The sequence below is a fragment of the Moschus berezovskii genome, chromosome X (genome assembly GCF_049115385.1).
Source record: "Moschus berezovskii isolate FMDL1 chromosome X, NW_MosBer_1.0, whole genome shotgun sequence".
NCBI lineage: Eukaryota > Metazoa > Chordata > Mammalia > Artiodactyla > Moschidae > Moschus > Moschus berezovskii.
Genome location: NC_142488.1, coordinates 247,907 through 272,199, shown reverse-complemented (window position 1 = coordinate 272,199; position 24,293 = coordinate 247,907).

The following is a 24,293-nucleotide window of genomic DNA, read 5'->3' as shown; positions in this document are numbered from 1 at the left end:
CTGACAGGCTGCAGTCTGTGGGGTTGCAAAGAGTCGGACACGACTCAGCGACTAACAGAACAACGCAACAACTTGCTAGCTATTGTTTGCTTTGCAAGGAGCCCTGCTCAATGGAGCCCGAGCCCTAACAGGACCCAGACACCAGCTCCTAGGATTCTTTGCCAGGCCTGGAAACCACGTCGGCTCGTATGCGGGCCCCCAAGGTGGCCACACTCACCTGCACCCCCCCAAACCCCAAACCCCAGCGCCTGCCCCAGGCTGCCACCTCCCCACAATGAGAAACTCAGCAGCGCGTGCTCCGAGGTCACGTTCTCAGGAGGAGAACGTGGAAGATGGCACACAGGTAACGGGACGTCGTGCTTATGGGGCTTCAATTCCCGCACTGAAAATTCCTGGGGTGGAGACAGGCTGAGGGGTTGCAGTGCAGAGGTGCTGGTCAGGGACAGTTTCTCCACAGAACCGACCTTTAGAAAGAGCTCTTACCAGGAGCAAAGATTCCAGATGCAGGAGGAGCATGTGCAAACGTCCTGGGGTGCAAGTGGATGCCATTGTTGAGCAGGGTCTGGGCACCACCGGTCTCTTAAAGGGGCTTGTGTTCAGGTTTGTAAGGCAGTGGCACCCTAGGTTTTAGCATCACAGCTACCCTCTACCGACTCTGCTCGGAGAAGATGGAGCCAACAGATTTCAGCTGAAACTCAACTCTTATAACGACGGCTGTGTGTCATCCTTCCAATGTTATTATGTGTTAGTCACTCAGTCGTGTACGATTCTTTGTGATCCCACGGACTGTAGCCCGCCAGGCTCCCTTGTCCATGGGATTCTCCAATCAAGAATACTTGAGTGGGTTGCCACTTCTTCTCCAGGGATCTTCCTGACCCAGGGATCAAACCTGGGTCTCCTGCATTGCCGGCAGTTCCTTTACCCTCTGAGCCACCAGGGAAAATCTTGCTTGGGAAAAAAAAAAAAATCAAAGTGAAAAATTAACAGCCTGAGTCCCTACCTGCATGGGGCTGATCCCCACAGGCAGCTGCACTGGACCCCCGAAGTCAGGGGATACGTGCTGTGTCCTTGCCTTGTGGTCCCCAGGCCCCCCACTGCAGGGTCTCTGGCTTATCCCGGCTGAGACTTTTGAAGCCCTGCCAAAGATGGATGGTTCCTTCCCTGCTCTTCTTGATGAAACAACTGAACCCTTTGCCGTCACTTTGCAAAACCCAGAGCAACTCAGGGCGGCTAGTGGGTGATCAGCCCACACACCATTTCTTCTTTGATGGTTTAGTCGCTCAGTCGTCTCCGACTCTTTGCGTCCCCATGGACCATGGTCCTCCAGGCTCCTCTATCCCGGGGATTTCTTTCTTTTTTTTTGGAGTCAAGGTTAATTTTAAATTATCACAAGGCAGAGGAGACTTTAATTACCGAGGAGCGCGGTGGTGGCCACCAGCTCCCCAGGAGACTCGTGGGCTTTCCCAGGAGCTTGACATAAAATATGAAACCTCACCACATTTATGCTGGGTATGCTTAGTCGCTTTGTTGTGTCGGACTCTTTGTGACCCTTACGGACTGTAGCCCTCCAGGCTCCTCTGTCCACGGGCTTTTCCAGGCTCTTTTTATTTAATGATGGGCAAATCAAAACCCACTTGAACTCTAATCATGTGATTTGTGGGAGGGGAGGGGGTCTCAGAAATCCAGCTCAGGGCCTCTTCCGGCAGTTCCCAAACGGAGGTGGACTGTAGCCCGCCAGGCTCCTCTGTCCATGGGATTCTCCAGGCAAGAACACTGGGGTGGGTGGCCATGCCCTCCTCCAGGGGATCTTCCTGACCCAGGGATCGAACCCGGGTCTCTCACGCCTCATCTCCTGCATCAGCAGGTGGGTTCTTTACCACGAGCACCACCTGAAGCCCCTCCCACCCCTTCCTTGCCTCTTTCTGTCAGTCCCAGGCCTGGAAATCACCGGAAAAGCCGCAACCACCGGTCAGCAAACAAGAACAGTTTGCTGCTGGGGCGCCCTGTGACAAGGCTACGATTTCCTGCGTTTCCTCTTGAAGCTGGGTCTGCAGTGAATGTTAACTCGTCATTATGAAAGATGCACCAGGTTTTCTTTCTTTTTTTCTTTTTACCCTTCGTGCCCTCTTTTCTTGCTAAAATGACAGTCCGGCTGTAAAGGCTAATAATTGTTGGTGAGTGGGTCTGGCCGATGGTGTGTCCTGATTCTGCCTCGAAGGCATGCTCTCTGCTCCGGGGGGTCAGGGGTCGCCTGCTAAATCATGCAGACCCGTGGTCCCTTGTGGGTTACGCGGCTGACAGGCCGGAGCTAATGATTAAACCAAGCTGCATTAAACTCCCGCACTAAATTGCTATTACGTGCATGATAGATTACAAGTCTAATCAGCTGATTATTGCCACAAGTGACCTTGCAGGCGGAAGCAGCGTTTCAACGGAGCCAGAATCTCTGACACGCCCCGTGTTGCCGTGGTCACACATGCATGCAACCCAGTACCTCTGCTTTATTTTCCCATTATTTGTCCATCGGTCTTCCCACCGCACGTTCGAGCAGGCATCCTAATGGGACCGGATGCCTGAGGTGTAGCCCTCATTATGGAGCCTTCATAGAAATAAATTAAAAGACGCTTACTCCTTGGAAGAAAAGCTATGACCAACCTAGACAGTGTATTAAAAAGCAGAGACATCACTTTGCCGACAAAGGTCCGTCTAGTCAAAGCTATGGCTTTCCCAGTGGTCATGTACGGATGTGAGAGTCGGACCCTAAAGAAAGCTGAGCACCAAAGAATTGACGCTTTTGAACTGTGGTGTTGGAGAAGACTCTTGAGGGTCCCTGGGACAGCAAGGAGATCCAACCAATTAGTCCTAAAGGAAATAAAATCTGGACAGATGAGCCTGGTGGGCTATAGTCCATGGGGTTGCAAAGAGTGACTAACACTTTCACACATATTATAGTTATGTGTCCGACTTTGCCACCCCACGGGCGGTAGTGCACTAGGCTCCTCTGTCCATGGGGATCCTCCGGGCAAGAATACTGGAGTAGGGAATTATATAGATATATAAATTCATAATAGATAATTGTATGAATATGCAATCATGTAAATTTATAGTACATGTGGTCAGTCGCTAAGTCTTGTCCAACTCTGTGCGACCCCATGGACTGCAGCACGCCAGGCCTCCCTGTCCATCACCAACTCCCGGAGTTTGCTCAGACTCATGTCCATTGAGTCGGTGATGCCATCCAGCCATCTCATCCTCTGTCATCCCCTTCTCCTCCCGCCTTCAATCTTTCCCAACATCAGTGTGTTTTCCAATGTTTTACACTGGTGACCAAAGTATTGGAATTTCAGCTTCAACAAAGTTCTCCCAATGAATATTCAGGACTGATCTCCTTTAGGATGGCCTGGTTGGATCTCCTTGCAGTCCACGGGACTCTCAGGAGTCTTCTCCAACACCACAGTTCAAAAGCATCAATTCTTTGGCGATCAGCCTTCTTTATGGTCCAACTCTCACACCCATCCATGACCACTGGAAAAATCATGGCCTTGACTATGTGGACCTTTGTCAACAAAGTGGTGCCTCTGCTTTTTCATATGCTGTCTAGGTTTGTCATGGCCTTCCTTCCAAGGAGCAGGAGTCTTTTAATTTCATGGCTACAGTCACCATCCCACGTGACTTCAGAACCACAGAGAAGGAAATCTGTCACTGCTTCCAGTTTTCCACTTTATATTTGCCATTAAGTGATGGGGCCGGATGCCATGATCTTAGTTTTTTGAATGCTGAGTTTTAAGACAGCTTTTCCACTCTCCCCTTTCACCCTGATCAAGAGGCTCTTTACTTCCTCTTTGCTTTCTGATGTTAGAGAGGTCTCATCTGCACAGCTGAGGTTATTGATATTTCACCCAGCAATTTTCACACACACCTTATGTGTGTAGCGCCTGATTCCTGTTTGTATGACACTGTGAACATCGGAACACAGAGAGGCAGGACCTCTGACCCAGGGTCAATAGCAATTGTAAGCATCGGGTGAAAATTATTGGCGATTTTTCAATTTACTTCCCCAAGCCTCTCGGCAGCTTTCAAACTCCCTGTAGTGACCATTTGGCCACTGAGTCAGTGTCTCTGAAGAATTTACAGAAGGAAGATCCCATGGGTGGGAGACAGAATTGGCTGGAGGTCAGATGACAGGGGACAGAGTTGTCTGGAGGTCGGGTGATGGAGAGAGTTGTCTGGAGGTCGGGTGATGGGGAGAGTCATCTGGAGATGAGCTGATGGGGGAGAACTGTCTGGAGATCAGGTGATGGGGAGAGTCGTGAGGAGGTCAGGTGACGGGCAGAGAGTTGGCCGGAGGTCAGATAACAGAAGACACGTTGTTTCAAGTTCAGGCGGTGGGCAGGCGGTGGGCAGGGTGTGAGAGTGACTTGCTTTCTGGGTTGGATGCCCTAGCGTCTGCTCCCTGTCCCGGGGATGAACTGAACCCCAGGACAGATCCATCCCTGGTCTGCACAGCTGAGCTGATTCCATTTCCGGGAGAGGCACCCCCTGTCTGCCCCCCTTCAGGAAACATGGACATCTCCTCCTGGGTGCCCAGGGTCCAGCCTGGCCTGGGTTTTGCTTCTGTTCTACCTGGCATTCCTGGGGTGGTACCTGACATCTCCCCTCACGCCCCCCTGGTTTCAGGGTCCCCGTGGGGCCTGATAACCCCGCTGCAAGGACGATTAGACCCCACAGCTCTGCCCACAGAGTCCACGTGCACCTGACGGACGCACAGTCACCCTCAGGCGTCTCCATGACAGGGGTGGCCCCTGTGCCGACACCTGCCAGAATCAAATGCCGAAAACTGGCCAAGTCATCTCAGCTGCGTTGTCTGTCAGACTGGGAAAATCACCACGAATCAGGGGAACAAAATACACTTGTGTACACAGCAATGCCAGGCAATTTGGAGAAATTTTGGAGCAGGGCTTGGAAACCCGCTCCACGATTCTTGCCGGGAGAATCCCATGACAGAGGAGCCTGGCGGGCTGTAGTCCACGGGGTCGCAAACAGTCAGTCAAGAATGAGGTGACTCGGCCCTCACCCTTCCCCAAATTCGTATGTGGAAGATCTGTGCCCCGCAGTGGGATGGTGTTAGCAAGTGGGGCGTCTAGGGGATGATGTGGGTTAAATGAGGGTGGCGTTTCACTTTTTCATGGTGCATCTGTGCCGTAATAAGACGGAGAGGGCTTCCCTGGAGGTCCAGCCGTTAAGAATCCGCCTGCCGATGCAGGAGACCGGGGTTCAATGCCTGGGTGGGGAAGATCCCGTGGAGGAGGGCATGGCAACCCACTCCAGTGTTCTTGCCTGGAGAATCCCCACGGACAGAGGAGCCTGGAGGGCTACAGTCCAGAAGGTTGCAGAGTCAGGCACGACCGAAGCAACTCAGCATGCACGCGCGGGAACATAGCAACCGGGCGGCGGCTGGAAGCCGAAGGAATCCGTAGGATTTTCTAAGCACAAAGGGGGCTCCTCCGACTCCCGCTGCTCCCGGGTTGCGGCGTCCCGGGACGCCTGCCCCTCGTCATCCCTGGATAAACAGCTCCTGACACGTTTTCAATATGATTACATTAGAACAAGTGGGTCGTGATTGATAACCTAATATCCCGGCCACGCGAGCCATCCATCATGGGAAGTGTATTAATTATTCAATGTAGCCCTCTCACGCAAGAATCAATGTGGGAAATGAAGAGAAGGGACTCCAGACTCCCCGCAGACCCCGATGACGATGGCACGATACAAAAGGAATACAAAATCATCACAGCCTGTAACGGGCGGCTTAATAAAATCCATTTATTTAGCTGTCAAAGGCATGGCGCGGCTGCATTTTACAAAAGGATAATTGAATACATTTTTAAGTTCTATTTTGTTGGTTTTTTTTTTTGGACACAGTTACCTGTGTGTTTTAAAGGGGTCATTAGGTCTGAAATGTGCAACTGATACTGACATTTGGGGAGCTGGGGGTATATGAATGGGGCATGTGGTGGGGACCGAGCGTCGTCCATTCAGGGCGCGTGAAATGGACATCCTGGGGGAGGGCATGGCAATCCAGTGTTCCTGCCTGGAGAATCCCATGGACAGAGGAGCCGGGCGGGCTGCAGTCCACGGGGCCGCAGAGTCGGACAAGACAGAGCAACTCAGCACGCACGCGGCCCCGTTAATAAGAAGTTCCTGTCGACCGGGCTGGGCTGTGCAGATGAGACTGCCTGAATGCTTGCGGGACCTTCTCCAGGGGCACGTCCATCCTTTCCCAAAGTCCTGAGGTTCGGACGAGCGGGGACCCCTTTCTGAGCGATGCTGGAAAGAACTCGTGCGGAAGGCTAGCATTCGAGTTAGGCTTCAGACAAACCTGATTTTTCTCGTGTAAATGCTCTGGAACAGCCTTACTAGCTTCATCCCGGCGCCTCCGGGGAAGGGGGAGATGAGATCCTTGGGATAATCTGTAAGCAAGGGAAGCTTGCCGGTATCCCGGCTGCAACACGGGCCATGCAATCTTTGTTTCTGCCTCTGCTTTTCTCCCCATTAGGAGAAGCAAAGCACTAAAATAGCTCATAAGGGGGCCTCCATTGCACCCGTGAGATCCCTGAGCCCCGAGACACATGCCCCTCTGGATCCTCAATATCACGGGGCCGGGCCACCCCAGCAGAGGTCAGAGAAATGAGTCAACCAACCGCCTCCAGGCCCAGAGCTCACACCCAGGTCCTGATTTTCCCCTGCTTTACCCTCTAGAGTACCACAATCTGGGTCAGAAAATATGACACACTCCTGCCGGTGGTTTCGTTCTCAGTGCTTGGGGACCAAAAAAAAAAAAAACTCTCGAAACCTCCTGTTTATAATAATCGCTAATGGATGCATTTCAACATGCCACTGGGAAAAGCGTGTTTAAGACAATTTACAACAAAACTGTCAAATGCTTCTCTGGAAGGGCCCCAGAATACAGACCGAGGGGAATGCCGCTTATACATTCAGGCCAAGAAAGAGGCGTCTTTTGTCTGCGCACGACGCGACTTTTAAAATAATAAAAATCCTAGAAAAGGACGCGCTCGTGGGTGGCTCCGCGTGTGTTTGCGATTCGCCTTGGACATCCGTTGACGCAGCCTTGGTTCAGGAGGTCGGGGTGCCTGTCGCCCAATTATCTATTCGTTGATTAACCCAAAACACAACAGGTGTCCACTAGGTATGTGAATAGCTTAGGAAAACAGGTCCAGCCATTTAAAAATTGCAAATCTATGCGGCCTGAATACAAACCAGACGTTTACAGCCCAGGGGCAAGGCTGGGTTTTTTTTTTTTTTTTTACTCAGGCACTGGTTTCAAGAAACAAGGGCAAGCAATAGGTCTCTCATTATATTTCTTGAGCAGGCTGTTACACCTCCCTTAAAGGTGCCCTGCAAATTACTGACACTCGCCTTTCCCAAAGTCAAGCCCGTTTCACGGATGAGAATTTCAGACACGATTCCCCACCTCCCCGTGTGGGAAGCCGCCTCGTTTGGAAGGAGATGGGGTCTGGGATCGGCACACCAGCATGCTTACCTCCCCAGGTCTGCTCAGCAGCACCGAAAAAGTGTCCGTTTAGCCTTTCAGAGGTGTCTCTCTTCGTGTTAATGCTAGGTTTTTGTTTTTTTTTGAGCTTCTTTCTTTTCCTTAAAATCTCACAGACTTTCTGAATGTTCTGTAAATACTGGGTTCTGAGCGTGGAAAGACATTGTGACTACTGTATATATATATAGCCATCTTTTCATTTCTCTAAACAATCTAACCTTAGAGACGAATTTATTTGCAAAGCAGAGAGAGGCAGAGCTGTAGACAACAAATGTATGGACACCGAGGGGGAAGGATATACAGGGTGAACTGGGAGATTCGGATCAAGGCATTGATACTTTGTATGAAACAGAGGGGCTTCGCAGGCGGGTCAGCGGGTCAGTGGAAAGAATCCACCTGCCGTGCAGGAGACACGGGTTCAATCCCTGGGTCGGGAAGATCCCCTGGAGGAGGAAATGGTAACCCACTCCACTCTTCTTTCCTGGAGAATCCCATGGACAGAGGAGCCTGGTGGACTGCAGTCCATGGGGTCACAGACAGCCAGACACGACTGAGCATGCGCGCCCGTAAAATAGGTAGCTAAGGAGAACACGCTGCACAGCACAGGGAACTCCACTCAGTGCTTTCTGAGCTAAATGGGAAGGAAATCCAAGAAAACAGAGGCTAACATGTATGTATACAGGTATAGCTGATGCACTTTGCTGCACAGCAGAAACAAGCATATCATCGTAAAACAACTATACTCCCATAAAAATTAATTAAAAAAAAAAAGTCTAACATTTCTAGGGGCTTCCCTGGCAGTCCAGGAGTTAGAACTTCGCGCTTCCAGTGCATGGAGCAGGGATTCCATCCCTGATCGGGAAGCGGAGATCCTGTAAGCCTCAAACGTGGCCAAAAAAATAATCTAACCTTTCTGTATAGGTCACCACATGCACAAATGAAAACAAAAAGCTGAGGACATAGTAGGTGCCACTTTATCGAGGTTCCTTGTTCCTTGGACAGCAAAGATTTACAAACCCTCCTCCAGGTTGAACATGGGTGCCCATGTCCCCCACCCTCCAGAGGCTGGGGTTTGCTGGGGACACACGTGCAAAGTATTAACTCTCCCCATGCCCATCTGAGACAGTCAACTTCCCCAGAGCCCATTTCTTCAAATAATAAAAATAAAAAACACTTTTATAGGATTATAGTTGACTTCCCTGGAGAAGGAACTAGCAACCCACTCCAGTCTTCTTGCCTGGAGAATCCCATGGACAGAAGAGCCTGGTGGGCTACAGTCCGTGGGGTCACAGAGAGTCAGACACGACTGAGCAATTCAACAACAGCGATGTCTGTGACACTATTTCTGTCTTGTGAATAAGCTCATTTGCACCATTTTTTGCATTCCTCACCCTGACTGGAAAGTTAGCTTCCGATCTTCTGACTCATGTCAGCTGAAAGTAAGTTTTTCCTTTTATCCGACGCTCCTCCCCGCCAACATGGAGGAGCCCTGTTACTTTCCTCGTCTGCCTGCCTGAGTAGCAAGTAAGCTTCCAAAGCTTGTCACGGTCCCAGGGCGCTGTCTGGCTAAACTCCCTCCTTGACAGCGTCCGGGTGTCCCAACCCTGCTCAGAGAGCCGGGCCCCCTCCCAGTCTGCGACGTGGACATCACGTCCAGCTGTGCGCCTAGGCGTCCTCAACCAGGCAGGGAGACACACGGGACGTCACAGTCTCTGCTGACCCACAGCCTGGTTCCCGGGGGGGACGTCCCAAGGGCCACAGGTGGATGGAGCCTCAGGACCCTTTCTGAGCATCTTATAAGAGGGCAGTGTTTGCCACTCCTTTTGTGAGCAGGCGGCGTGGACAGGTGAGGCAGGCTCCAGGGTTCCTCGTAGATGAAACAGAACCCAACAACAACAAAGAAAGAGACTCTCATTCCATCCACCACCCATCCATCCACCCGCCCACCCATCCACCATCCATCCATCCATCCACCATCCATCCATCCATCCATCTGTCCACCTATCCATCCATCTGTCCACCTATCCATCCTTCTGTCCACCTACCCACCCACCATCCATCCATCCATCCATCTGTCCATCCATCTGTCCATCCATCTGTCCACCTATCCATCCTTCTGTCCACCTATCCATCCTTCTGTCCACCCACCCACCCACCCACCATCCATCCATCCATCTGTCCATCCATCTGTCCACCTATCCATCCTTCTGTCCACCCACCCACCCACCATCCATCCGTCCATCCATCTGTCCACCTATCCATCCTTCTGTCCACCCACCCATCCACCATCCATCCATCCATCCATCCGTCCATCCATCTGTCCACCTATCCATCCTTCTGTCCACCCACCTATCCACCATCCATCCATCCATCCATCTGTCCACCTATCCATCCATCTGTCCACCCACCCATCCACCATCCATCCGTCCATCCATCTGTCCACCTATCCATCCTTCTGTCCACCCACCCATCCACCATCCATCCATCCATCCATCCGTCCATCCATCTGTCCACCTATCCATCCATCTGTCCACCCACCTATCCACCATCCATCCATCCATCCATCCATCTGTCCACCTATCCATCCATCTGTCCACCTATCCATCCATCTGTCCACCCACCTATCCACCATCCATCCATCCATCCATCTGTCCACCTATCCATCCTTCTGTCCACCCACCCATCCACCATCCATCCATCCATCTGTCCATCTATCTGTCCACCTATCCATCCATCTGTCCACCTATCCATCCTTTTGTCCACCCACCCACCCATCCACCATCCATCCATCCATCTGTCCACCTATCCATCCTTCTGTCCACCCACCCATCCACCATCCATCCATCCATCCATCTGTCCATCTATCTGTCCACCTATCCATCCATCTGTCCACCTATCCATCGTTTTGTCCACCCACCCACCCATCCACCATCCATCCATCCATCTGTCCACCTATCCATCCTTCTGTCCACCCACCCATCCACCATCCATCCATCCATCCATCTGTCCATCTATCTGTCCACCTATCCATCCTTCTGTCCACCCAAACATCCATCCATCCAACCATCCATCCATCCATCCATCCATCTGTCCACCTATCCATCCTTCTGTCCACCCAACCATCCGTGCATCCACCCAGCCATCCATGGCCACTTTTTGACTGCTGAGAATAGCGCTGCCATGAACTCGCACGTCCAAATGTTTGTGTGCATTCTTCCTTTCGATTCTTTTTGGTACACGTGCATTCACACCCGGGAGTGAGATTACTGGACCTGACGGAAAGGCTGCGCTTCGCTCGCTGACAAACCCCTGTGCTCCATTGGACGGCCTGGGCCAGAGTCTACGGCCACCCGTGGAGGCTGGCACTTGGCCAGCGTGGAGGAAAGGAGGAGGAAACAGGTCCCTGGGGGACACAGACAGACAGACAGCGTGCGGGGCAGGCAGGCGAGGCCCGAGGCTCCTAACGAGCTTTTCAGCCAACAGCAAAGTCCAGCAGGCCTTTCTGACTCCCACCAACACACATGCACTCATTGCACAAAAATCCACCCTGGACTTGAGTCCCTGAGGCCCAGGGTTGGGGGCGGGGTGGTTCTTTCTGCCAGGCTTTCACAGTGAGCAAGAAATATGAGGGCCAGGGCTCCACGTTCCGTCTTGAGTTTCTGGCCCAGGAAAGGGGGCCCAGGCCACCCACAGAGGAGCCTCCCGGGTCCAATCGCGCCCAACCCTGGCATTCCCACGAGCTACTCCCTGATTTCCTGCCTCACCTCCATGCAGACCCAGCATGTTCCCCTACCCCATCCCAGAGGGGCGCATCGAGAGCCCAGGACCCTAGTCATGTACTAGCAGACGTGGGGAAGGAATGCAGCCGTGAGACTCCCCAGGACACGGGGCGGACCCGGGACGTGATGGGCCAAGCCCACCCAGCACCAGGGGCTCCGGCTGCGGGCCCACCCACGGCTCCCAGGCCCCACGCAGGCCCCCGGCCACTGCTTCCTGGGCAGACCCTGGGACGTTTCCATCTGTCCTTCGCTCATCAGAATGACAACGTTTGGTGCAACAGGAGGGCGTGCCTCCGTGTTTTAGTCCCGGGTTCAAATAATGACATCAGTATCATTAATTAATGTGAGTAAGTATTGTTTGTGGTAAGAACGAAAATGAATCAGCATTGTTTGTGATGACAGCTAACATGATTAATCAATAATGCAATGGAGGATGGGGCTGCTGGCCTGAGTTTTGAGTGGACCCCCGTTTGTTTCCACACCATATACATGAACACACTTTGTACACACACACACATTCCCCTGCTGTACATACACAGACACATATTCCACACACACATTTTCTCACCGCACACACACGCAATCTCTCTCTCCACACACACCGACGTATTTCCCTGCTGTGCACACACAGATATGTCGCCTCCATACACACCTGCACACACTCTCTCTCCCCACACACCCAGACACTTCCCTTGCCGTATACAGACACAGTCTCTCTCTCCCCACACACACCTACATATTCCCTCACCGTACGCACACACCCACACACCTTCTACACGTGCACACACGTTTCCCTGCTATACACACACATTTTCTCTCTCAGCACACACACACAGATTCCACACAGGTACATCATTTCTCTGCTGTACACACAGACACACATACACCTACGCACCTATACATTTCCCCTGCATACACACCTACACACATTCTACACACATTTCCCTGCCACACACACACACACACACACACTTTCTCTCCCCCACACCACACACGCACACACACACACACACAGTCTGCGGTGTTTCTGTCAATCTCACGGAGCTCCAATGAGACTGTGACGAACGTGAAAACCTCCGTGATCACATCTGACAGCTCCTGGCAGCTGGGCAGCGGAGGCCTGCAAAGCATCTCTCTCTCCCGATCCGAGATTGAATTTGGACTGAAACACAGGGCTCATTGAAGCAGCAATTAAAGGGCCTTATAGACTGCAGGAGAATGAAATGATTAATGCAAAGAGTCTTGTTTAATGGGGATATTAAGTAAACTGCTGGTTAAAATGCTCATATATCACCCTCGGGCCCCTAATTGGCTTCCTGTTCCGACGGCATGTGGCATTTTCAGGAGGAATTACGTTCCTTGAGCACGGCCGTTGCAAACGCAATAAATCAACCCCGTGGATTTTAGCTAATTTTGATGGAGACTAAATTGAAGCCATAGCACAGGAGAGGGCTCGCAATTAAAGTTCATTACAACTTCCGAGATGCAGAAAGAAGGATGCTGAGGATGGACACCACCCTGCCCCTCCCGGCCAGCGGCCCTCAAACGCGGCTCCTGCATCTGGGACCCTTGAGAGCAGAGGCAGCCTCCTCACGCCATGGAGTCACAACACGCCGGCCTTCAGCGTGTCTCAACTCCGGGGTGCCCTGCCTGCACCATCGCAGAGGAAACCCCAGCTGAAGAGGGAGAAGAGAAAGTTCCGTGTACAGTTACAGGCTCAACTGTACCACAGGTCGAACCCTGACTCCCGGGACCTCAAAACATGGCTGTGTTTGGAGATGAGGTTCTTCAAAGAGCAGGTCAGGTCAGATGAGGGGTTTCCCTGGAGGCTCAGGGGTAAAGACTCTGCCTGTCAATGCAGGAGACACAGGAGACCGATCCCTGGGTGAGGAAGATTCCCTGGAGGAGGAAATGGCAACCCACTCCAGTGTTCTTGCCTGGAGAATCCCATGGACACAGGAGTTTGGCAGGGTTACAGTCCATGGGGTCACAGAGAGTCGGACACGACTGAGCCACTAACGTTTTCAGGTCTCACAAATGAGGTCACTAGGCTGGGTCCTGATCCCACAGGACTGGGGTCCTTATAAGAAGAGATCAGGACACAGACACACACTCAGGGACAAGCTTGTGAAGACTCAGGGGGCAGACGGCCGTCTACACGCCTAGGAGAGAGGCCTCGGGAGGAACCAGCCCCGCCCACACCTGGACCTCAGGTTTCAGCGTCCAGGACTAGGAGACAAGCAATGCCTGATGTTCAGGCACCCCTGTCTGTGTTACTCATTACAGCATCTCCAGCTGACTAATACCTACGCCTGAGCGTGAGAACGCTTCTAAAGACTTTCAAACTCTTTGGGAATCCCGATTCACTTTCAAAGCATGGCTCCACAAATGCTTTTCTTCCCAACGCCCTAGATATTAGCAATGCCCTGCCTGCAGCTCAAAGCTTTCTGTCTTTGAGAATGCGTGTGTCTGTGCTAAGTCACTTCACTCATGTCTGGCTGTTTGTGACCCCGTGGACCGCAGCCCGCCACGCTCCTCTGTCTTCCGCTATCTCCCGGAGCTTGCCCAAACTCAAGTCCATCGAGTCGCTGATGCCATCCAACCGTCTCATCCTCTGTCGTCCCCTTCTTCTCGTGCTCTCAATCTTTCCCAGCATCAGGGTCTTTTCCGGTGAGTCAGCTCTCTACATCAGGTGCCCAAAGGATTGGAGCTTTAGCTTCAGCATCAGTCCTTCCGATGAATATTCAGGGTTGACTTCCTTTATGATCAACCCTTATCTGTCATTAGATTCTCCTGAATATAAGATTTCCCATAATGTACCTTCCTGAAAGCCCCCAAACCCCTTTTCCTGCGTCTTGTCACTTCTCTACAAGTTTATCACCATTTGTTTAAACGGCATACAAACCACAAGTCCAGGCTTCCTTGGGGTTAAAAACCTTCTTTTCTAGGCCTTATGTGCATCTAAAACAAGTCTTTTCTCTAGCTAATCTTTTCTGTCACTTTAATTCACAGGCCCCAAGTCAGAGCATAAGAGAGCACAGGAAAGGTTTTTCGCTCCTCTGCTGCAATGGGTTTGAGTGAATGACGTGTCCATCAGTTAAATGTCTTTCTTTTCCTTGTTTTGGCCTCACCAAGCGGCATATGGGAATCATAGTTCCCAGACCAGGGATCGAACCTGTGCCCAAGGTAGTGGAAGCGTGGGTGGTAACCGCTGGAGCAGCAGGGAAGCCCCAGGAACTCGCCGAGTGATGCAGGTGAGACGAGCATCTTTGGTTACTCAGAGCAAGCCCAGCCGCACCTGGGCCTATGCTAATGAGGCGGCTCTGGGAGGTGGGCGCTGCTTGCCGGAGGAACCAGCCGCGTGGTTAGAGGGCTGGCCCTTTTCATCCCACCCCCAGGCTCCGTGGAGGGCACATCGGCCATGGGTTGAGTTGCTACAGACAGCCAGGGATTTTCTCAGCCTTACCTAATGGAAGCTCCGTGGTTCAGGGACTTTCAAGGGTTGGGGAAGCCGCCCACAAGCTGGGAGCGTGTTGCCCCCAGACTCCACGGAGACAGAAGCTCCTGCCCTGGGACCCTCCCGGATCTCGCCCTTCATCTTTTCCTGTGGCTGTTCGTCCCTTGGGGACGAACACTTTGTCAAGCGTTCCCTAAGTTCTACAAGGAGGGGATCGTAGGGACCCTGTGGTTGCTCCCTATTGGAGATTCAGCATCAGCATCAGTCCTTCCAATGAATATTTAGGGTTGACTTACTTTAGCAACGACTGGTTTGATCTCCTTGCAGTCCAAGGGACTCTCAAGAGTCGTTTCCACCACCACCGTTTTGAAAGGATCACTTCACGGTGGGTCAGTGTTTTACTGGCTTGCGCTGGAGTTGCCTGGAGTTTGCTCAGCCTCAAAGGGGCCGGTTCGGGTTTTCCGGCTGGCACACGAGCTCGGCTTCCTGCAGACAGAGCTGAGCACCTGCTGTGTCCACGGTGCCCTCGTGGTTCCTGGAACAGCAGGAAACAGAGAGAGAGGTTTTCTTCCCCGGGCGAGGAACTTACTGTGGGGAGATGCTGAGTGCCTCGGTCACCTGCAAGTCACCCCACACCACAGGCAGAGTCCAGACTCCTTAGTGAATACTCATCTCCCTGGGACACGGGCTCCGCAACGTCTGGGATCTAACGCCTGAGGATCTGCGTTGCGGCTGCTGTAACAAAAATAGTAATAAAGTTCACGAAGAATGTAATGTGCTTCAGCCATCCTGACACCGTGCCCCCACCCCTGCTTCGTGGAATCATTATCGTCCGTGAAACCAACCCCCGGTGCCAGAAAGGCTAGAGACCGCTGCCCGTTAAGGATAGAGTTCTACCATGTTGCCGTGAGAGCCTGTGATGACAGGGTGGGCCCTGATGCTGTGTGTGTGTCTGTGTGCAGGAATATGTGTGGCTGCCCATGTGTGTCTGCTTGTGTCTGTACATTTATACGAACCTCTGTTGTTTATGTGCGTGCCTCTGTTTATTCCTGCATCTTTGTGTGTCTGTATTTCTAGCTCTCAAAGTGGAAGCGTTAGTCGCTTCAGTCGTGTCCATGGACTGTAGCCCACCAGGCGGCTCTGTCCTTGGGGATTCTCCAGGCAAGAGTACTGGAGTGGGCTGCCATGCCCTCCTCCAGGGCATCTCCCAGCCCCCGAGATGGGGGGTCTCCTGCAGTGCAGGTGGGTTCTTCACCATCTGAACCACCTGGGAAGCCCGTTAATAGGGCTGGGTGAGCCTATGTTGCCCTGCCTCTGTGTGTGTGTGTGTCTATCATCTGTGTATGTCCATCTTTTATAAAGTAATGGCATTTACTTCTTTGTGGCTGTGCTGGGTCTTCCTTGCTGCAGGGGCCTTTCTTCTACCTGTAGTGGTGCTCAGACCTCTCTCGTTGAGGGCACGGGCTCTGTGGCACGTGGGCTTGCTCGTTGTGATCCAAGATTTAGCTGCTTCTCAGCAGGTGAGATCTTCCCGGACCGGGGATCGAACCCGTGTCTCCTGCTTTGGCAGGGATGTTCTTTACCACTGAGCCACCAGGCAAGTGCATGTGTCCATGTTTGTCATGCATCTGTGTGTGTGTGTGTGTGCTTACACACCTGTGTGTCTGTGTTTATTACTGCATCTGTGTGTATGTCTGTCTATGTCCATGTTTATCACGTACTTGTGTGCTTACACATCTGTGTGTCTGTGTTTATTACTGCATCTGTGTGTGTGTATGTCTGTCTATGTCCATGCTTATCACGTACTTGTGTGTGCGTGTGTTTATAGGTCTGTGTGTGTCTCTATTTCTCATGCACCTGTGTGTGTGTGTGTGTGTGCTTACACACCTGTGTGTCTGTGTTTATTACTGCATCTGTGTGTCTGTATGTCTGTCTATGTCCATGCTTATCACGTACTTGTGTGTGCGTGTGTTTATAGGTCTGTGTGTGTCTCTATTTCTCATGCACCTGTGTGTGTGTGTGTGTGTGTGTGTGCTTACACACCTGTGTGTCTGTGTTTATTACTGCATCTGTGTGTATGTCTGTCTATGTCCATGCTTATCACGTACTTGTGTGTGCGTGTGTTTATAGGTCTGTGTGTGTCTCTATTTCTCATGCACCTGTGTGTGTGTGTGTGTGTGCTTACACACCTGTGTGTCTGTGTTTATTACTGCATCTGTGTGTCTGTATGTCTGTCTATGTCCATGCTTATCACGTACTTGTGTGTGCGTGTGTTTATAGGTCTGTGTGTGTCTCTATTTCTCATGCACCTGTGTGTGTGTGTGTGTGTGTGTGTGCTTACACACCTGTGTGTCTGTGTTTATTACTGCATCTGTGTGTCTGTATGTCTATGTCCATGCTTATCACGTACTTGTGTGTGCGTGTGTTTATAGGTCTGTGTGTGTCTCTATTTCTCATGCACCTGTGTGTGTGTGTGTGTGTGTGCTTACACACCTGTGTGTCTGTGTTTATTACTGCATCTGTGTGTCTGTATGTCTGTCTATGTCCATGCTTATCACGTACTTGTGTGTGCGTGTGTTTATAGGTCTGTGTGTATCTCTATTTCTCATGCACCTGTGTGTGTGTGTGTGTGTGCTTACACACCTGTGTGTCTGTGTTTATTACTGCATCTGTGTGTCTGTATGTCTGTCTATGTCCATGCTTATCATGTACTTGTGTGTGCGTGTGTTTATAGGTCTGTGTGTATCTCTATTTCTCATGCACCTGTGTGTGTACACTGATATGCCTGGAGCAGATGACCACATTTGTCTCATTTGCTCCTAGAAGAGAACATATTTACGGTTGTTGATAACTGACCTGTAGCTTTCCACCCTGAAAGCAGCCGGAGAGCCAGCACATAAGGAACATTCCTTTCGAGGCTGACCTCACCCATTGCCAACATCTTTGGCGACGCTGTGGTTCCACGCTGGTTCTGCTAAACAGGTAGGGCAGGTGGATGAAGGGCGGTGTGCTTTCCACCCACCGGGGAGGGCGGTGATCTAAATCGAAAGATTCTAGTGACTCGCCTCCGTCTCTCAGTCTTTTTACAGCCTCCTGGTTCCAAGGCAACTCTGGGCAGGGTGAGCGTCTGAACAGACAAGAAATGCCTGGAGGATCAGGATTCAGGAACCAGGGACCAGGAGGTTCAGGTGACCTCACGGCTCTGTGTTCAGAGCTAGGAGAGGGTTTCCCTGTTCAGGTTCCACCGTGCACCTCCAGTATTGTAGCTGTTCAGCCGCTCAGTCGTGTCCGACTCTTTGCGACCCCGTGGACTGCAGCACACCAGGCCTCCCTGTCCATCGCCACTCCCGGAGCTTGCTCAAACTCATGTCCATCGAGTCAGTGATGCCATCCAGCCATCTCATCCTCTGTCACCCTCTTCTCCTGCCTTTAATCTTTCCCAGCATCGGGGTCTTTTCCAATGATCCCTAATTAACACCTCGCACCCTGAGCTCCCAAACCTCACCATCTTTTGCTGGAAAACCCCGGCTCTCTCTCTGTCCCATCTTCCCTGCTCTCCTTTTCCCTCTGCCCCAGTTTGTTCACCCATATTTTTAATTATGACTTTTCCTGTTCCATTCCATCTTATCTCCTGCATATAGGTCAGCGTAAATTGTTTTTAAAATAATGGGGATGTACAGTTTAAAGGAGAAACAGTTTGCCTGGACTGTTGGTACCTCAAAGGATCTCGTGTTTCATCTTCCTGCAGTGGGAATAAGCGCTCCCTGATTAATTTGCTTTAAAAAAAAAATCTGGGACTTGATCGCCAACGCTTTCTCGTGATGAGACTCACCTGCAGCGCCTACTGGGAAAAGAAGCGTTTTTTATTTTATTTTCCTGAAAGCTCTGCTAGAAAGATGAAGGCAGTTCTGAGAATTCCATGACAATGTTTCTTCTCTGATCCTCCGACCGCCTGACAGAAGCCACCTCCCACTGGTCACAGGTCTGGGTGGCCCCAGAAATGCCTTATTGCTTTGAGAGGTGGGTTTACAACTCCTGGATGGGGGCCTTCCCTGGCGGTCCAGTGGTCAGGACTTTGCTTTCCAATGCAAGGGGTACGGGTTTGATCCCTGGTATCCCACATGCCTCGTGGCCAAAAACATGAAAACATAAAGCAGAAGTGCTACTGTAACAAATTCAATAAAGACTTCATTTTTTTTTTCTGCTGTTTTTTACTGAATTATTTTAATTGCAGGATAATTGCCTTACAATATGGTGATGCTTTCTGCCATACGTCAACACGAATCAGCCAGAGGTGTTCGTGTCCTCCCCATCTTGAACCCTCCTCCCACTCCTGCCCCACACTATCCGTCTAGGTGGTCCCAGAGCAGTGGCTCTGGGTGCCCTGCTTCACGCACTGGTCGTCTGTTTTACGTGTGGCCATGTATCTGTTCTAATGCTAACCTCTCAAAGCATCCCAGAGAATTCCTGGAAGACTGAGCTAGTCATCAGAACCCGGGAACACCTTCGTCTTTCAAGCAAACCTTGACCCCATCTTTCCAGGAGAACTGAACCTTCGTTTGGGATGTGGAAGGTTATAAAAACTGAGTCCAGAGGAGAAGCAACGTTTTATGGATTTTTCTCCAATCGCTAGGGAAAATTTCCCATTTCAGGCAGTCCTAACCTGCCGGGAGGAGCTTCCCCGGTGGCTCAGTGGTAAAGAATCTGAATGCCAAGGCAGCAGTTGCAGGTTAGAGGTGGTTTCAATAGCTGGGTCAGGAAGATCTGCTCAAGGAGGAAATGGCAACCCACTCCAGCGTTCTTGCCTGGAGAATCCCACGGACAGAGGAGCCTGGAGGGGCTACAGTCCTCAGGGTTGCGAAAGAGTTGGACACAACTGAAATGACTTTGCATGCACACACGCAACCAGCCCAGGGACCTTCCCCAGGGAGGCTGGCCTTCCGAATTAACATGGACAGGGGCAAAACCAGTGAGCAAGGTCCTCTCCCACCCCTGGTTCCGACAGGGTGGTTCACGCAGGGTGACGACGGGCCCCCGAGACGAGTGAACAGTTGGGCTCCGCGGGCTCACACTTGTCACATGTCATCACACTGGTGGTTTGCAGGCAGCTGCGCTTTATTAAAGAAACGATAATAAACTCAAACTCATGTCCACTGACGCGGCGGCGGCGAGAGCGGGGCGGGTGGGGGCTCATCGCTGCCCACGCCCCGGGACGCACAGCCTGGGACGCAGGACCGGGGTCCGTGTGCGGAGGGCGACCAGGCGGCTTGCCGACGTGCGTGCCTCTGTCACTGTCGCCGCTGTTCTTGCTGTGGTCGCGGCGGCAGCGGTTCTCGTCGTCGCCCTGTTGCTGACAGCGGGGGTTGTCCCCGCTGCTGCCCTCGTTGTCATCATTTCCGTGGTGGTTTCTGTGCCTTCTGTTGCGGCCACACGTGAGCACGGCCCGTCAGAGCTGCGGTGTGTCTGGGTTCGGCAGGGAGCCCGGATGGCTGGGGGGAGGCGGAGCACCCACCGTGGCCGTCTCCCCAGATTTAGGGAGAAAGTGACTTTCCGAGAGGCACCATGTGCGGGGTATGTGGTGTCCCCTCCACACGCGTCCTGACCGCCAGACCTCTGGATAAGAGCTTGTCCGGAAATAAGATCCTTGCAGGTGTGCTGAAGTGAAGGGCCTGAGATGAGCCTCCTCCTCATGAGGGTGACCCTAACCCCAGTGGCAGGGTCCTGATAAGACACAGAAGGGACACGGACGTAGAGGAGAAGCCACGTGGAGACGGAGGCGGAGACGGGAGGGAGGCGGCCACCAGACCAGGGACGGACGCCCGGAGACCCCAGAAGCTGGAAAAGGTGGGGAGGACCCTCCCCTGGAGCGTCTGCAGGGAGCTCAGCTCTGGGACCCCTTGACCTCGGACGTCTGGTCCTCAGGACTTGGGGAGGGTGGATTTGCACAGTGTAAGCCCCCAGTTTGCAGGGCCTGGTTGATGCAGACACAAGGCACTCTTACTGAGGGGAGCACAGGAGCCCCTCCTCAAGTCCTCAGTGTAGTGCCCGGCCAAAGCAGAATTTTCCTTCTGCAAAGTGTGGGTTTTCCACGCGGGTTTCCACCACCAGGGCGAAAGCCCACTGCCGTGCTCTGTCATTGTAGCAGAGAAGCAGTCATGTCGTTGCTCAGGTGCTCAGTTGTGTCCGACTCTCTGCGACCCCACAGACCGCAGCACGCCAGGCCTCCCTGTCCATCACCAAACCCCAGAGCTTGTTCAAACTCATGTCCATTGAGTCGGTGATGCCATCCAACCATCGCATCCTCTGTCGTCCCCTTCTCCTCCTGCTCTCAATCTTTCCCAGCATCAGGCTCTTTTCCAAGAAGTCAGCTCTTGGCATCAGGTGGCCAAAGTATTGGAGTTTCATCTTCAGCATCAGTCCTCCTGGTGAATATTCATTGATTTCCTTTAAGATTGATTGATTTGATCTCCTTGCAGTCCAAGGCACTCTCAACAGCACCACAGTTCAACAGCATCAATTCTTCAGCACTCAGCCTTCTTCATGGTCCAACTCTCATATCCATACATGAAGACTGGAAAAACGATAACTTTGACTAGGCAGACCTTTGTTGGCCAAAAAAAAAAAAAAACAAAAAAACACCAAACATAGACCTTACATTAATGTGCACCCATAAAACTGTACCCTAAATTTTGAATTGCGTATGATTTTCAGGGGTCAGAAAATGCTTTTCTTTAGATTTGTGATCAGCCATTGAAAGATGTGAAACCCACATTAGGTGACTTCATGTGCATTAAACAGTCAGTGAAGTACAGTGCAGTAAAGACAGGAAGTAGTTAGCACTGTTCAGGGCTGCAGTTGTGGAGCGTAGGAGGTGACAGTTGAAGGGTACAGATTTCTCTTGGAGACGCTGAAGTTGACTGCCATGATGGTTGCACAGTTCTGTACATTATATCTCAGTAAACCTGCTTCGAACCACATAGAACCATGCTTAGCCCGTGGGTGGGCCGTACCAAAACAGGTGATGGGACACTGTCTGCAGCCCTGCTGCAGGACATGGGAGGTGTCCTCAGAGTTGCCATCATGGTCTGTGATGGCATTTGTTGCCAACTGTGAACATTCCTGAGCTCGAGCCATGAACAGCAGACTTTGGGTGTTGTCAGAAAAAGGACAGTGGATTCCACCTCACCGGAGAAGGTCCCTCAGAAGAGAATTTGCAGTCAGTGTGATGTTTCGGTCCATTTTTAGCCTTTCCACAGCAGTTGTGCATTTTCACCGCTTCCCGGCACATAACCCTGCAACTGAACGTCATTTTTGTTATCTCACGCATTTTTTCTTGTTTCTATGTATTTCTAATGCCCGTTTGTACCTTCTGCAGCATCAGGCATCCTAAATGAGGAAGAGGGGCTTTTGTAAGGAAAATGCGTGAGATGTAGTTCTGAGATACAGCGCTACAAAAACAAAACAAAACCATAATCGTGATCAATGGGACTTCCTAGTGGCGCTAGTGGTAAAGAATCTGCCTGCCAATGCAGGAGACGTGGGTTCAATCCCTGGGCTGGGAAGATCCCCTGGAGAAGGAGATGGCAACCCCCTCCAGTATTCTTGCCTGGAGAATCCCAGGGACAGAGGAGCCTGGTGGACTACAGTCCACGGGTCACCTAAGAGTCAGACACGACAGAAGCGACACAGCATGCACACACACATGGCCAATGAGGACCAGGAGACCTCCCCTATCCCCACCCGCCTGCCACCACTCTGTGAACCCAGAGGAGAAGCAGATGGCGCCCCCAAACAAGTGCTGCTCCTGAAATCACCTGGCCCATGGCAGAACTGTCAGGCCACTCACGGTAATTAACCATGGGCATGTTCTCGGGGTGCGGAGGGTGTGAGAACACCACAGGGGCTGTCTGGGCTGGCCCCGACATGGGCGTCTGACCTCCACGCTGACGGACGGCAGCCTCCAGTGCCATGAACCGCTGCGTGTCACTCCCCGTAACTCATCTCCTCCTCCCGGAAAGGAATTAAAAGAGCAGGTACAAAAATAAACATTTCCTGCCACACAGGCACTCACTTTTGACAGGCAAATCCCCTCAAGCTAAGAGGGGAGAGGGCTCCGGGGCCGGGCTGAGCTGGGTGAGGGGAGTTTGTCATCTGTATGCAGAGGGGGTCTGCAGTTTCCTTCAGGGAAGGGGGTCCGGAGGATGGGCAGCTGACACACACAGATTCACATGTGTACAGACACCTGCTGTCACACACAGACACACAGGCATAAACACACGCAGGTACACACAGACACACGGGCACACACAGACACACAGTCATATACAAAGAGAGACACACAGAGACACACAGACATACATACATACAGACACACAGTCATATACAAATAGAGACACACAGACATACATACAGACAGACACACACAGACACACAGTCATATACAAATAGAGACACACAGAGACACACAGACATACAGACACACACAGACACACAGTCATATACACACATGGGCACACACAGACACACAGTCATATACAAAGAGAGACACACAGACATACATACAGACAGACACACACAGACACAGAGACACATACCCACATAGGCACACGCAGACACACAGTCATATACACACACGGGCACACGCAGACACACAGTCATATACAAAGAGAGACACACAGAGACACACAGACATACACACACAGACACACAGTCATATACAAAGAGAGACACACAGACATACAGACAGACAGACACACAGTCATATACACACACGGGCACACACACACACACAGTCATATACAAAGAGAGACACACAGAGACACACAGACATACATACATACAGACACACACAGACACACAGTCATATACAAATAGAGACACACAGAGACACACAGACATACAGACACACACAGACACACAGTCATATACAAATAGAGACACACAGAGACACACAGACATACAGACACACACAGACACACAGTCATATACACACACAGGCACACGCAGACACACAGTCATATACAAATAGAGACACACAGACATACAGACATACATACATACAGACACACACAGACACACAGTCATATACACACATGGGTACACACAGACACACAGTCATATACAAATAGAGACACACAGAGACACACAGACACACATGCAAACACACAGACACACAGTCATATACAAATAGAGACACACAGACACATACAGACACACATGCAAACACAGAGACACATACCCACATAGGCACACGCAGACACACAGTCATATACACACACGGGCACACACAGACACACAGTCATATACAAATAGAGACACACAGAGACACACAGACATACATACATACAGACACACACAGATACACAGTCATATACACACACGGACACACACAGACAAACAGTCATATACAAATAGAGACACACAGACTCACATGCAAACACACAGACACACAGTCATATACAAATAGAGACACACAGAGACACACAGA